Below are 15,528 nucleotides of genomic sequence, written 5' to 3' on the forward strand. Positions count from 1 at the left end.
CTCCTGCTCAGTTCCTCTGTGTTGAAGTAAACACTCTGAGACAGCTGGATGTCTGACCTTTACAGAGTACAAGTGAGAAGTGGGGAGGGAGAGACATCAAGGTAACAGACCAGTAGGCTCTGTTGTGTTTCAGATGATGACAGCTTTTTGTGTTAGGACTCTGAAAAACATGCACTGCACAGACTGGAAAACCAGAATTTCTGTCCGATTCCATCGTCCAAGCACCTTCAAGTTCCACCAGGTATTTCTTTTTAGACAGAACAGACTGATCTAAACTGACAGATCAGATCTGTGTCTGACTCCCAGACAAGGGGCTTGTCCAGCTCTTCACCTGCTGCTCCTTCCATTTGCTTGACAGAGAAATCACATTGACTGATACAATGTCAACAAAGTTCAATAAAGCATCCGTATACACACTGAATGGTATACTAGACTTCTGGCCTCCACAACTGTTTACAGATTTCCTCTTTTCATACGTAGTTTGACCTGTACTGTAGGACATCATCCTCCCTTCAACTGATCAATCGCTTAGTTTATTTATTCGTGAAAAGTAAAGGGATAGTAATGCTTTCAAATTTAATTCATGTTTTAATATTTATTTCCTGAAAAAAAACATGTTCTCATTGATACAAGCTATTTAACATGAATATTGCAATTTATTGTCTGTGGTTTTTTGTTGTTGTGTAGATTGACCATCAGACAACAGCAAAAAGGCACAGTAAATAAACTCAAGAAACAAACATATATTATTTCAGTACATTCACTACCAACAAATTGTCCAGACAGAAGGCTATAGTAAATAGCCTGTTATGTTGATTATTCTAAGAAAGAATTGGCTAGCTCTTAGATAATTTTGCAGTATCTTTTTTTGTTTTCTTGTTGTGTTATTTTTTACATTATTTGCTTAGAACGTTTCTTGTATTATTACCTACAGCCGGACACACCATTATATGTATATATACTGTATTTACATTCTGGTCTCTGACTGGTTCTAATATTTCTTAATTTCTATTTATTTTCTGGATTATGTGTGTATAGTTTATTTTATTTTAACTATGTATTAGCTACTGAACTGTTGGAGCTAGAAACACAAACATTTCGCTGCACCTGCGATAGAATCTTCAATTCTGTATACATGACCAATACAAATAGTTGATATGCGCATGCGTATTACCCCCCACGAATGTTTTCAAACAACGTGCTTCTGGTAGTGATCATTCAGTCCAAGATGGCGGACCTCTTAGGCTCAATCTTAAAATCAATGGAAAAACCTCCAACAGTGGGCGACAAAGAGAGCCGACGAAGGGACCGAGGTATCAGCAATATCAATCTATAATCATTTTTCCTCAATTCGTTTGTAACTAGTTGATTGTAATGAAAAGTTACAGGATCCCTTACGCGGTATTCCCAACCTCCTTATCATCTGTACAGAAAAGCAGTCACATACGAGTATTTGCACTTGTGGTGAATTGCATCCTTGTTCAATAAAATGTCTCCGGTTGGTTAAACAATATATATGTTATTTTAGTGCACTCATTGGCCAAATGATCCTTCATTCAAGTGCTGCGTGTCTGTTTGTTCATGCAAAGCAGCTCCGCCTCTTTTACAGTCTGCTTTAGTTGATAATAATGAATATTATATGATACAGTTCATATGTAAATCACATGCAGGCTATGCTAGTAGTCCCTAATCGGGAAATGATATGTGAATTACACCTAAACAACTATAGCATATGATCCTCTTATTTACTCAACCGTACTAAATCCAAAGCCATACCATATCAACATAATCAAAATGATGTCTAGTCAATCAAAGTCAGTGGTATAGGAGATATATTCATATATATTCTACTCATGAACGTTAATAGGCCTATATTTTCAGTATGAAAACAATTGAATAATATAACCTTGTTTTCTATCCCTCAACAGAACAGGCAGCAAGAATGAAGAAGATGCAGCAGGATGAGAAAGAAAAAGAAAGCAGAGTTCAGGCAAAGGGTGAGAGGCTCTGCCTGCAGGCGGAGTATTATGTTCTGTCTGTGGGGTTATTTTCTGCTCACCCAGATCCATGTCCAGTCTGTAACTTGGACAACCCAGCTCCAAACCCCTACATTGTTTCCAATTCGTCAATGGTTGTGGTCTTTTGTGGGTAAAGATCAACCTAGCTTACCGCCAGCTCTTTTTTCAGATGGAGAAAGAGGGGTCCGAATTCATTCAAGCCAGTAGACAACAGAAGAGGAAGTACAATTCCATGGGAAAGATTGAAAGGAGCATATTGTAAGTGACGACAGAGCATGATCTATGCAACAAGACATCATATGGAACAGTTGCGCATCTTTCATTACATGTCAACTTTTCCTGACTTCCTGTCTTGTTAGAGGCATGGTGTTGCAGAGGTCGCTGGTCTAACACCGTTTTCTCTCGGAGAGGATTAGGAGAGCAGATACATCAGGATTTTTAAGAACGTCAGTCCTCTTTGGGTATTCTTTATGGCTGCGTTCACCAATGTTCAAGTTTGAAGTGTCACTAGATTTACAGTGCATTCGGAAAGTATTCAGACCCCTTGATATTTTGTTACGTTGCAGCATTATTCTAAAATTGATAACATTGTGTTTTTTTTCTCATAAATCTACACACAATACCCCAAAATGACATAACAAAAGCGTATTTTTCTCAAAAAATAAATAATTAAATATAACATTTACATACAGTAAGTATTCAGAGCCTTTACTCATGACTTTGTTGAAGAACCTTTGGCAGCGATTACAGCGTTGACTCTTCTTTGGTATGACGCTACAAGCTTGGCACACTTGTATTTGGGGAGTTTCTCCCATTCCTCTGCAGATCCTCTCAAGCTTTGTCAGGTTGGATGGGGAGCGTCGCTGCACAGCTATTTTCAGGTCTCTCCAGAGATGTTCGATCGGGTTCAAGTCTGGGCTCTGGCTGCGCCACTCAAGGACATTCAGAGACTTGTCCCGAAGCCACTCCTGCATTGTCTTGGCTGTGTGCGTAGGATCGTTGTCTCGTTAGAAGTTGAACCTTCGCCCCAGTCTGAGGTCCTGAGCGTTCTGGAGCAGGTTTTCATAAGGATCTCTATGTACTTTTCTCCGTTCATCTTTACCTCAATTCTGACTAGTCTCCCAGTCCCTGCCGCTGAAAAACATCCCCACAGCATGATGCAGCCACCACCATGCTTCACAGTAGGGATGGTGCCAGGTTTCCTCCAGACATGACGCTTGGCATTCAGGCCAAAGAGTTCTATCTTGGTTTCATCAGACCAGAGAATCTTGTTTCTCATCGTCTGAGAGTCCTTTAGGTGCCTTTTGGCAAACTCCAAGTGGGCTGTCATGTGCCTTTTACTGAGGAGTGTCTTCTGTCTGGCCACTCTACCATAAAGGCCTGATTGGTGGAGTACTGCAGAGATGGTTGTCCTTCTGGAAGGTTCTCCCTTCTCCACAGAGGAACTCTGGAGCTTTGTCACAGTGACCATCAGGTTCTTGGTCACCTCCCTAACCAAGGCCCTTCTCCCCCGATTGCCGGGCGGCCAGTTCTAGGAAGAGTCTTGGTGGTTCCAAACTTCTTCCATTTAAGAATGATGGAGGACACTGTTCTTGGGGACCTTCAATGCTGCAGAAATGTTTTGGTACCCTTCCCCAGATCTGTGCCTTGACACAATCCTGTCTTGGAGCTCTACGGACAATTCCTTCGACCTCATGGCTTGGTTTTTGCTCTGACATGCACTGTCAACTGTGGGACTTATATAGATAGGTGTGCATCGGGGATGTTGTACCCACAGCGTCTATTAAAACATTCCCCAACCAGAAACCGTGGATTGATGACAGCATTCGCACAAAACTGAAAGCACGAACCACTGCTTTTAATCAGGGCAAGGTGACCGGAAACATGACCGAATACAAACAGTGTAGCTATTCCCTCCGCAAGGCAATCAAACAAGCTAAGCGTCAGTATAGAGACAAAGTAGAGTTGCAATTCAACGGCTCAGACACGAGAAATATGTGGCAGGGTCTACAGTCAATCACGGACTACAAAAGGAAAACCCGCACCGTCGCAGACCACGATTTCTTGCTCCCAGACAAACTAAACAACTTCTTTGCTCTCTTTGAGGACAACACAGTGCCACTGACACGGCCCGCTACCAAAACCTGCGAGCTCTCCTTCACTGCAGCCAACGTGAGTAAAACATTTAAACGTGTTAACCCTCGCAAGACTGCCGGCCCAGACGGCATCCCCAGACGCGTCCTCAGAGCATGCGCAGACCAGCTGACTGGTGTGTTTACGGACATATTCAATCAATCCTTATCCCAGTCTGCTGTTCCCACATGCTTCAAGAGGGCCACCATTGTTCCTGTTCCCAAGAAAGCGAAGGTAACTGAGCTAAATGACTATCGTCCCGTAGCACTCACTTCTGTCATTATGAAGACTAGTCAAGGACCATATCACCTCCACCCTACCTGACACCCTAGACCCACTCCAAATTGCTTACCACCCCAATAGGTCCACAGATGACGCAATCGCAATCACACTGCACACTGCCCTAACCCATCTGGACAAGAGGAATACCTATGTAAGAATGCTGTTCATCGACTACAGCTCAGCATTTAACACCATAGTACCCTCCAAACTCGTCATTAGGCTCGAGACCCTGGGTCTTGACCCCGCCCTGTGCAACTGGGTCCTGGACTTCCTGACGGGCCGCCCCCAGGTGGTGAGGGTAGGTAACAACATCTTCACCCCGTTGATCCTCAACACTGGGACCCCACAAGGGTGTGTTCTCAGCCCTCTCCTGTACTCCCTGTTCACCCATGACTGCGTGGCCATGCACGCCTCCAACTCAATCATCAAGTTTGCAGACGACACTACAGTGGTAGGCTTGATTACCAACAACGACGAGACGGCCTACAGGGAGGAGGTGAGGGCCCTCGGAGTGTGGTGTCAGGAAAATGACCTCACACTCAATGTCCACAAAACAAAGGAGATGTTCATGGACTTCAGGAAACAGCAGAGGGAGCAGCCCCCTATCCACATCGACGGGACAGTAGTGGAGAAGGTGGAAAGTTTTAAGCCTCGGCGTACACATCACGGACAAACTGAAATGGTCCACCCACACAGACAGCGTGGTGAAGAAGGCGCAGTAGCGCCTCTTCAACCTCAGGAGGCTGAAGAAATTCGGCTTGCCACCAAAAACACTCACAAACTTTTATAGATGCACAATCGAGAGCATCCTGTCGGGCTGTATCACCGCCTGGTACGGCAACTGCACCTCCCACAACCGTAAGGCTCTCCAGAGGGTAGTGAGGTCTGCACAACGCATCACCGGGGGCAAACTACCTGCCCTCCAGGACACCTACACCACCCGATGTCACAGGAAGGCCAAAAAGATCATCAAGGACAACAACCACCCGAGCCACTGCCTGTTCACCCCGCTATCATCCAGAAGGCGAGGTCAGTACAGGTGCATCAAAGCGGGGACCGAGAGACTGAAAAACAGCTTCTATCTCAAGGCCATCAGACTGTTAAACAGCCATCACTAACATTGAGTGGCTGCTGCCAACATACTGACTCATCTCTAGCCTGTCAGGATTTGGCCAGGATTGTTCCGATTTTGGCCACTAGATGCCCCCATTGTGCTTTTTTGATCCTTTTGTTTTCCCTTGTTTCCAGTTATTATTTGCACCTGTGCCTCGTTTCCCTTGAATGTATTTAAACCCTTAGTTTTCCTCAGTTCTTTGCTCTGTGTTTGAATGTTAGCACCCAGCCCTAGCGATGCTGTGAACATTTGTTGCTCCAGTTGGACTCTCTTGTGGTACTCTGTTTTTGTTCTCGTTTATTTATTTTTGATTATCTTTTGAGGCTTTTTCCTGCTGTACCTACCACCTTGTGGATTACCTTTTTACTTGGAGGATTACCTTTTTCTCTTGGAATTACTTTTGACGTTGTGGATTTATATTTTTGCCTGAAGAACTTTCCTTTTTACTTTAGTAAAACACCGTCTCAAGTACTGCTGTGTCTGCCTCATCTTCTGGGTTCTGCCGACTATTAGTGGCTCAGTTTGCTAAGTGACTGTTTCTCACACCGGAGACCCGAGTTCGCAACCGGGTCCTGACATAGCCACTTTAATAATTAAACATGTATGTAATAAATGTATCACTAGCCACTTTAAACAATGCCACTTTATATAATGTTTACATACCCTACATTACTCATCTCATATGTATATACTGTACTCTATACCATCTACTGCATCTTGCCTATGCTGTTCGGCCATCGCTCATTCATATATTTTTATGTACATATTCTTATTCATTCCTTTACACTTGTGTGTGTATAAGGTAGTTGTTGTGAAATTGTTAGGTTAGATTACTTGTTAGATATTACTGCATGGTCGGAACTCGAAGCACAAGCATTTCGCTACACTCGCATTAACATCTGCTAACCATGTGTATGTGACAAATAAAATTTGATTTGATTTGTGTGTCTTTCCAAATCATGTCCAATCAATTGAATTTACCACAACTGAACTCCAATCAAGTTGTAGAAACATCTCAAGGATGATCGATGGAAACAGGATGCACCTGAGCTCTATTTAGAGTCTCATAGCAGAGGGTCTGAATACTTATGTAAATAAGATATTTCTGTTTTTTACTTTTAATACATTTGCAACATTTCTAAAAACCTGTTTACACTTCATCATTATGGAGTATTGTGTGTAGATGAATGACGAATAAGGCTGTAACTTAACGAAAATGTGGGAAAAGTCAAGGGGTCGAAATAATTTCCGAATGCCCCGTACATGCCCTTCCCTTCAGTTGTGCTATGCATTTTATCGTTCTCCCAGAAGCATAACTGAGTAAATGTATTAAAAAATGAAAATAAACCGTATTTATCCTATGTATCTGGCAGGAGTTTGCTCCATCAGACGATGAGCTGGAGGCTTACCAGAATGGAATGAAGTGGGACCCCCAGAAAGCTGTTTACAGGCGCAGACTTGAAGTAAGACTGGAGACAAACGCAGTCGCTCACATTCACTGAGGAACAAAACTGAAGAGCAGCACAGGCCACTATGCTTCCCACAATTGAGTCTTGCCCCACCTTAGATATACTCACTCTAACAGTACTCTTTTGAGGTTGGGTTCAGAGCTGTTGCTTGAAGAAAGTTTTTGATGATGGAACCTGCCCACTGCTCTTCAGGAACAAGCTGCGTTGGAAGAGGAGACGGCCAAAAAGACACGGAAGAGGGCTGCTTTCTCCCTGCTCCAATTACCGTGTGTCAGGGTTTACCAAAATTGGACCCAGAAGCAGACCAGGACAAGGTGAGTATGAAGATGGTGAGTATTTATTAATAAATGAGAACGTGGAGGTAGATAGTTCCAGGTGGCGGAGCGGGCAGCGGAGGTGTGTTGATGGGAGTGGATAGGCAGATCCAAGGGATAACCAAAAACTGGCGACGAGCAGACAGGGATGGGATATGGGTTCCAGGTGAATGGTGTTCATGGCTAACGATCCGGCAGGGAATGGATGTCAGGTCCGGGCTTAAGAAGAGGAGAGATGATGATCAGGACCAGGTGTGCAGATAGCTGATGGGATACAGGTGCGGGTAATCAGAACTCCCAACTGGCTACATTGCCCGGCAACCAGACAGGGTGCGTTCCAGGACGCCGGAAAAAACACTCCAGGACAGAACACAGGCAAAAAACCGACTCAGGAAACGGGATTCGTGACAGTACCCCCCCTCCGACGAACGCCACCGGGCGGACTACCCGGAGCGCCAGGGTGGAGGCGGTAAAAGTCACGAAGCAGGTCATCGTCAAGGATCTGACGCCGAGGAATCCAACTCCTCTCCTCTGGACCATATCCTTCCCAATCCACTAAATACTGGAACCCTCGACCCCGCCGTCTGGAGTCCATGATGCGGCGCACCGTGTAGGCAGGACCACCTCCGATCATCCGAGGAGGAGGAGGACGAGGAGGAGGGGGCAACAGAGGACTGAGGAGAACCGGCTTGAGGCAGGAGACATGAAAGGTGGGGTGTACTCTAAGCGTTGCCGGCAATTTGAGTCGGACCACAACAGGGTTAATGACAGTTTCCTCGACTCAGTCCGTAGAGGAAGATCCCGTGTAGCCAACCAAACCTTATCTCCGATGGTATAAGCGGGAGCCGGAATACGGCGACGATTCGCCTGGATCTGATACCGGTCAGAAACTCTAAGGAGGACCTTCCTGGCCCGATGCCAGGTCCGGTGGCAACGACGAATGTGGGCCTGGACAGAAGGAACCGAGAGATCCCTCTCCTGGGAAGGAAACAAGGGAGGTTGGTATCCGTACAGGCATTGGAAGGGGGACATCCCAGTAGCAGATGAAGGAAGGGTATTATGGGCATACTCGACCCAGGGTAATTGAGATGACCAAGAGGTGGGATCAGAGGAGACAAGACAACGCAGCGTGGACTCCATCTTCTGGTTGGCTCTCTCCGCCTGACCATTAGATTGTGGGTGAAATCCAGAAGTGAGACTGACTGTAGCTCCAATGGCCAAACAGAAGGATCTCCAGACAGCAGAGGTAAACTGAGGACCACGGTCAGAAACAATGTCACTGGGCAATCCGTGGACCCTGAAAACCTCCCTAACAAGGATCTCGGACGTCTCCGTGGCAGATGGAAGCTTGGAGAGAGGGACAAAATGAGCAAACTTGCTGAATCTGTCCACAATGGTCAGAATGACCGTGTTCCCAACAGAAGAGGGCAATCCCGTGACAAAATCCAGGGCCAGATGCGACCAAGGTCGCCGAGGAATAGGTAGGGGGTGAAGAAGCCCAGAGCTGGGCCGATTGGTACTCTTGTTCTGCGCACAAACAGGACATGCGGCAACAAACCTCCGGGTATCTTCTCCCATGGCAGGCCACCAAAATCGTCTGCGCAGTAGCGCCATAGTCCGAGCAACGCCAGGGTGACAAGCTATCTTGCTGGCGTGGGACCACTGAAGGACAGCAGAACGGACCGACTCAGGCACGAACAACCGACCGGGTGGACCGTTACCGGGACCGGGCTGCGTCCGAAGGGCCGCCATCACATCCTCCTCAATCCTCCATGTAACGGCTCCCACGACAAGGTTCTGGGGAAGAATCGTCTCAGTCTTGGCCCCACTCTCATCCGTCTTGGAGAACATCCGGGACAAGGCGTCCGCTTTGCCGTTCTTCGACCCAGGTCGGAACGTCAGGGAAAAATTGAAACGTCCAAAAAACAACGCCCACCTGGCCTGACGGGAGTTGAGACGTTTAGCCGATTGCACGTAAGCCAGATTCTTGTGGTCCGTCCAGACCACAAACGGTTGCTCCGCTCCCTCCAACCAGTGACGCCACTCCTCCAAGGCAAGCTTCACAGCGAGAAGCTCCCGGTTACCCACATCGTAGTTTCTCTCAGCTGGTGAAAGACGACAAGAGTAGAAGGCGCAGGGATGGAGTTTACCGTCAGTGGAGCTACGCTGGGACAGGATGGCGCCCACCCCCACATCAGACGCGTCCACCTCAACAACAAACTGACGGGAAGTGTCAGGTTGAGAGAGAATCGGGGCGTTGGTGAATCGGCTCTTCAAGTCCAGAAATGCTCGGTCTGCCTCAGGAGTCCAACAGAAATTCCTGGTACAAGACGTCAAGGCAGTAAGAGGAGCGGCCACCCGGCTGTAATCCCGGATAAACCTCCGATAGAAGTTCGCAAATCCCAGGAATCTCTGGAGCTGCAATCTCGTACCGGGCTGGCCCCAATCCCGAACCGCCCGAACCTTCTCTTGGTCCATCTTGATCTCTCCCCTGGAGATGATGTACCCGAGGAAGGACGTAGTGTGGGCGTGAAAATCACACTTCTCAGCCTTCACGAACAGACGGTTCTCCAATAACCGCTGCAGGACCTGCTTGACATGCTGGACGTGGCTAGAAAGCTCCCTCGAGAAGATGAGGATATCATCCAGGTAAACGAACACAAAAATACCAATCATATCTCTCAGCACGTCATTCACCATACTTTGGAACACAGCAGGAGCGTTGGTCAGTCCAAACGGCATCACCTGGTACTCGAAATGTCCCATAGGTGTATTGAACCCAGTCAACCACTCGTCCCCCTCTTTGATCCGAACCAAATGATAAGCATTGCGTAGGTCAAGCTTCGTAAACACCGTAGCACCCTGTAATGAGTCGAACGCAGAGCTCATCAAGGGCAGGGGATACTTGTTTTTGACCGTAATATCATTCAAACCCCGATAATCAATACACGGTCGAAGTGAGCCATCCTTCTTGCTCACAAAAAAGAATCCTGCTCCCAGGGGTGATGACGAGGGGCGAATGAGACCTGCAGCTAGAGACTCCTTGATGTAGGTCTCCAAGGCCTCACGCTCAGGTCGAGAGATACTGTATAATCGTCCCTTGGGAAAGGCAGCTCCAGGGAACAGCTTAATCGCACAGTCATAAGGTCGGTGGGGAGGAAGTGACAGAGCCTTCTGCTTACTGAATACTTCACCCAAATCGTGATATATTTCTGGAACCAGGGACAAATCAGGGGGAGCAGACTCACTGCCCTGACTGGGGATAGCATGAGAACAGGCAGTCCTAAGGCAGTTAGCATGACACTCAATGCTCCAACTAGTTACCCTACCCGTCACCCAATCAACCGAGGGATTGTGTTCTCTCAGCCAGGGGTAACCAAGAACCAGGGGAACATGGGGCGAGGACAAAATGAAGAAGGAGATAACCTCTGAATGATTCCCCGACAACAACATCTTAACCGGTTCAGTCCTCATAGTGATCCGTGCCAGACTACTGCCGTTCAGAGTGGTAGCTTCAATGGCTTTCGGCAATTGCTCCTTGGAAAGCCCCAGCTGTTCCACCAAATCGGCATCAATAAAGCTGCCATCGGCACCTGAATCGATAAAAGCGTTCATCGCTAAACTCTGATTCTTATTCATGAGGGTCGCAGGAAAACAGGGTCTGACAGGGTTCTTGAGAGGTTGAAACTGGCTCGCTAAAAGACCTCCCAAAACTAGCGAGCCGGGCAGTTTAACGGGCGCTGAGGACAAGCGGAGATGTAATGTCCCGAGCTACCACAGTAGAGGCAGCTGTTGGTCTACGTTGGCGCTCCACCTTAGTTAACCCGTGTCGCCCTATAAGCATGGGTTCAGGATCTGACGGCAAGACCCCTCCACTAATCCTGTGTGGGGAATAATGATCAACACGTTCTGGTCCATTTCCTGACCCGAATGGTAACCGAGTCTCAGATTGATTAGACGGACACCACTGCTTCTCCCTCCTTCTCTCTCGGACTCTATTATCTACCCGAATAGCTAAGGTGACCAAACTGTCTAGGTCACTAGGCTCTGGATAGGAGATCAGCTCGTCCTTGAGTTGCTCCGACAACCCCTGGTAAAAAGCCGCTTGTAGTGATTCCTCATTCCAACCACTCTCCACAGCCAATGTCCTGAATTCAATCACAAAGTCTGCCACACTGCGAGCTCCTTGGCGAAGAGAGAACAAACGTTTAGCTGCGTCCTTACCTCGGACTGGATGGTCAAAAAGCTTTCTCATCTCTGCCTTGAAACCCTGGTATGACGTCATGCAGGTGTCCCGTCGTTCCCAAACGGCTGAAGCCCATTCCAGAGCTCTACCACGCAGCAGCTCAATAACAAAAGCTATCCTAGCCTTATCTGTGGCGTAAGAGTAGGGCTGCAGATCAAAAACTAACCCACACTGCAAAAGAAATGAACGGCATCCTCCCAAATCTCCCTCGTACTTATCCGGTGTCGGAACCTTGGGCTCACGGAAGGAACCCGCTCCCGAATCGGCAGGTGATATGGGTGAAACAGGTGGTGGATGATCCGCCGGCAAACTGAGCTGATCCTGGATACTCGTTAAGCTAGCCGATAAGTTCCGGATTGAACCCGCTATCTCGTGTAGCGCCGTGTTGTCCCAACATCTTATCCTGCTGGATAATAGCATGGCAAACGGAGTCCAGGTCCGCTGGGTTCATCGCTGGCCGGATCGTTCTGTCAGGGTTTACCAAAATTGGACCCAGAAGCAGACCAGGACAAGGTGAGTATGAAGATGGTGAGTATTTATTAATAAATGAGAACGTGGAGGTAGATAGTTCCAGGTGGCGGAGCGGGCAGCGGAGGTGTGTTGATGGGAGTGGATAGGCAGATCCAAGGGATAACCAAAAACTGGCGACGAGCAGACAGGGATGGGATATGGGTTCCAGGTGAATGGTGTTCATGGCTAACGATCCGGCAGGGAATGGATGTCAGGTCCGGGCTTAAGAAGAGGAGAGATGATGATCAGGACCAGGTGTGCAGATAGCTGATGGGATACAGGTGCGGGTAATCAGAACTCCCAACTGGCTACATTGCCCGGCAACCAGACAGGGTGCGTTCCAGGACGCCGGAAAAAACACTCCAGGACAGAACACAGGCAAAAAAACGACTCAGGAAACGGGATTCGTGACACCGTGACAAGTACAGCCATCTGATCGGCACCTCTGCTGCTAAGGATGCAGCACATACAGTCTTATACTCAGCTGGACCCTCCCCGGATTTTGTGTTAAATGCTCTACAAGCTTTCTCTACCCTTAACCTTGTTCTGAACACCTCCAAAACAAAGGGCATGTGGTTTGGTAAGAAGAATGCCCCTCTCCCTACAGGTGTGATTACAACCTCTGAGGGTTTAGAGCTTGAGGTAGTCACCTCATACAAGTACTTGGGACTATGGCTAGACGGTACACTGTCCTTCTCTCAGCACATATAAAAGCTGCAGGATAAGGTTAAATCTAGACTTGGTTTCCTCTATCGTAATCACTCCTCTTTCACCCCAGCTGCCAAACTAACCCTGATTCAGATGACCATCCTACCCATGCTAGATTATGGAGACATCATTTATAGATCGGCAGGTAAGGGTGCTCTCGAACGGATAGATGATCTTTACCATTCGGCCATCAGATTTGCCACCAATGCTCCTTATAGGACACTGCACTCTATACTCCTTTGTAAACTGGTCATCTCTGTAAACCCGTCGCAAGACCCACTGGTTGTTGATTATTTATAAAACCCTGTTAGGCCTCACTCCCCCCTATCTGAGATATATACTGCGGCCCTCATCCTTCACATACAACACCCGTCCTGCCAGTCACATTCTGTTAAAGGTCCCCAAAGCACACACATCCCTGGGTCGCTCCTCTTTTCAGTTCGCTGCAGCTAGCAACTGGAACAAGCTGCAACAAACATTCAAACTGGACCGTTTTATCTCAATCTCTTCATTAAAAGACTCAATCATGGACACTCTTACTGACAGTTGTGGCTGCTTTGTGTGATGTATTGTTGTCTCTACCTTCTTGCCTTTTGTGCTGTTGACTGTGCCCAATATGTGTTTGTACCATGTTTTGTGCTGCTACCATGTTGTGTTGCTACCATGTTGTTGTCATGTTGTGTTGCTACCATGCTGTGTTGTCATGTGTTGCTGCCTTGCTATGTTGTTGTCTTAGGTCTCTCTTTATGTAGTGTCGTGTTGTCTCTCTTGTTGTGATGTGTGTTTTGTTCTATATTATTTATTTATTTATTCATTTTTAATCCCCGTCCCCGCAGGAGGCCTTTTGCCTTTTAGTAGGACGTCATTGTAAATAAGAATGTGTCCTTAACTGACTGGCCTAGTTAAATAAAGGTTAAATAAAAAAATACAAAAATAGATAAACATACGCTAGAGGCCGACCAGGCATGGGTGAGTGTGAAGAGGCTCAGTATTGATTTGTATTCCTTGGTGCATCACATCTCCTCATGATCTGTGCTCTGTTCTTCGCATAACAATGTATTTGTCTCTCCCCCCTCAGTACCTGTGGCCAACAAAAGGGACACCCGCTCCATAGAGCAGGCCATGAATGAGATCCGGGCCAAGAAACGTCAGAAGACAGGAGCGGAAGACACAGGGGCAGGCAGCAGTACCACCTCCTGAGAGGGTTTTTGTGTGTGTGTGTGTGTGTGTGTGTGTGTGTGTGTGTGTGTGTGTGTGTGTGTGTGTGTGTGTGTGTGTGTGTGTGTGTGTGTGTGTGTGTGTGTGTGTGTGTGTGTGTGTGTGTGTGTGTGTGTGTGCGTGCGTGCGCGTGCGTGCGTGTGAGTAAGTGACTGAGTGTAAAAGAGAATTAAGAGAAAATGTGTGAGGAGCACAGAGGAAGTACCTCAAATCTGTACTTGTACAGTATTAACCTACAGTTGGCCTAGTACTGTATATTGAAAGACCCTACGTGTTTTCCAGGACATATACAATAGGTGAAACTCGTGGGTATGGATGGAAGGTTCTTGAATAATGTATGTCCTCTGTTCTAGACTGGTTGACATTTTTATATTCCATGTTCCAACCAAATTGGTAACTTGAAAGTCTGATAAGAGCATTTTCTCTATTGACATTCTTTCTGTCTACACCAGTGTCCTGTCATTTCTCCCACGCAAATGAGTCCCTTTCCCAGTGAAAGTATAGAGGATCGGAGCACAGCCATGAAGGCCAACAGTTGGTTGCTGAGAGTTTAGCCTTTGTCTGTTTTTGCTCTTTACAAGGAAAATAATTTGTTTTGCGACATCTAGTGGCAGTAAGGAATTACTGCATATTTTGTTATTGGAACGTTTCTGTGTTGTTTTTTAGTGGTTTTTTTATGTAACCTTTTTTTAACTAGGCAAGTCAGTTAAGAACAAATTCTTATTTACAATGACGGCCTACCGGGGAACAGTGGGTTAACTGCCTTGTTCAGGGGCAGAACGACAGATTTTTTACCTTGTCAGCTCGGGGATTCGATCCAGCTACATCATGTCTTTGTTATAATTTCATTGTTGGTGTCGTATTCATGCCGAAGTGTCTCATTTAAAGACGCAAAAAAACACTGTTTGGCATCTCACTGCCTATAAATCACTGTTGTGTAATCTAGTCTGGTCAAACTGAACCAGTGAGTCACACTTAAATGGGGATTGGAATGAGTTTTCTATGTTGTGTGGACATTGCTGTGCTATCGTTGTTTTATTCTGTGTTTTTCCCCATGCCCTGTCTGTAAAGATTTCAGCATGATGGCATCTAGCAGTTTGAAAGTAATCGTTTTAATCCCTGTGTGTTTCCTGTATGTTTAAATAAATGCTGGAGTAATGTCGAATAATAGGCTTTCCTCTCGTGTCCCATAACATTGCAGTGTGTTGGTAGCCCAACTAGGCGCGTTCGCCTTTTAGGAGGGTAGATATCTTGAGACAAAAATACATTAGGCCTAAAAGTATCTTTACATATGTTTTACTGCTTTGAGACCTAAAAAATACACACTGTCATTTCTAACTGTGCAATTCTCCAACACGAATTACTGTGCGTCGGCCCTTCAGTCTTCATCTCACATCTGCAAATGATCTTGACAGTGAAAGTAAGCTTTATATTTTTCACTGCCATTTCAATTTCTCGACCATTGGACCCAGTTGACAGTTGCCGTGGCCTCTCGCTGACGTCTGTCATAACGGAG

General features: G+C 46.6%; 1 pseudogene; it reads left to right on the plus strand.

The window, feature by feature from the left end:
* The first annotated feature begins 1,228 nt into the window (after positions 1-1,228).
* On the plus strand, positions 1,229-13,994 carry LOC120057566 (annotated as a pseudogene).
* The last annotated feature ends 1,534 nt before the right edge of the window (positions 13,995-15,528 follow it).

Source organism: Salvelinus namaycush, chromosome 12 (genome assembly GCF_016432855.1).
Source record: "Salvelinus namaycush isolate Seneca chromosome 12, SaNama_1.0, whole genome shotgun sequence".
Classification (NCBI taxonomy): Eukaryota; Metazoa; Chordata; class Actinopteri; order Salmoniformes; family Salmonidae; genus Salvelinus; species Salvelinus namaycush.